The following is a 988-nucleotide window of genomic DNA, read 5'->3' on the forward strand; positions in this document are numbered from 1 at the left end:
ATCCTTGTATGATAGGCTGAAAAATGGTTCCCCTCTCCCCCCAACCCCCCGCCAATAATCATGTCCTAATCATGGAACCTGTAAATGTTAGCTTATATGTAAAAACAAACAAAAAACAAAAGTTACTAAGTTTGATGTAACTTATTAACAACGGCCTCAGGAAACTAATACATCTAACTTTCTTTGGCAGTCTATGAAGATTTAATAATTTACATGTTAGTAATTTTTCACATATGATCTACAAATGATTATACATTTAAAAAAAAAAAAAAAGGCATATGAAGTCTATGGCCATGCCATCCTGAACAAGCCTGATCCCATCTGATCTTGAAAGCTAAGCAGGGTCGGGCCTGGTTGGTACTTGTATGGGAGACCACCTAAGAAAACCAAGTGCTGTAGGCGTAAAAAATAAAAAATAAGAGATTATAAGATGACAAGATCCTTGCAATCGGTGAGGTCAACCCAAGGGTTGCCTCACCTAAAAAAAAAATTTTTTTTGAAAGGCATATGATTTAAAAAATCTTTTAAATTACTTCTAACCCAGAAATACAAATTAAGATTTTTGTTGTTTTTGCCTACAATATTCTTTAAAAGATTTTAAAGCGCGCTGTATGAACATATTAAATTCCAATTGAAGCAAACATTTAAAAACATTAAATACCGTTTCATATGCAAATCCAAACTTCCAGTTTCTCTTGATAAATGAAATGATCTGGCAACCTAGCAACCACAGTTCCACAGGACAACAATGGATCAATGATGACTGCTAGCTGCTCTTTTGGAGATACAGGTCACCCAGTTTCTTCCCAGCCAGCTTACATTCACCTTATATACCTAGCCCTTGGGCGGTGAAAGTCATCAGTTTCTGACCTTTGCCAATATTCTTCCCCCATCACTTTTATGTTCCTTATCTCACATTCTATTTTTGTCCTCTGATCAGTAGCAGGAAGTCCATGATAGAAAAAAAAATAAAGTGAATGTTGCAGCT

At 35.6% G+C, this 988-nt stretch overlaps 1 pseudogene; it reads left to right on the plus strand.

Moving 5' to 3' along the window:
* Positions 1-283: 283 nt before the first annotated feature.
* LOC112475286 lies at positions 284-402 on the plus strand (annotated as a pseudogene).
* Positions 403-988: the final 586 nt, after the last annotated feature.

Source organism: Pteropus alecto, unplaced genomic scaffold (genome assembly GCF_000325575.1).
Source record: "Pteropus alecto unplaced genomic scaffold, ASM32557v1 scaffold40, whole genome shotgun sequence".
Taxonomy (NCBI): Eukaryota; Metazoa; Chordata; class Mammalia; order Chiroptera; family Pteropodidae; genus Pteropus; species Pteropus alecto.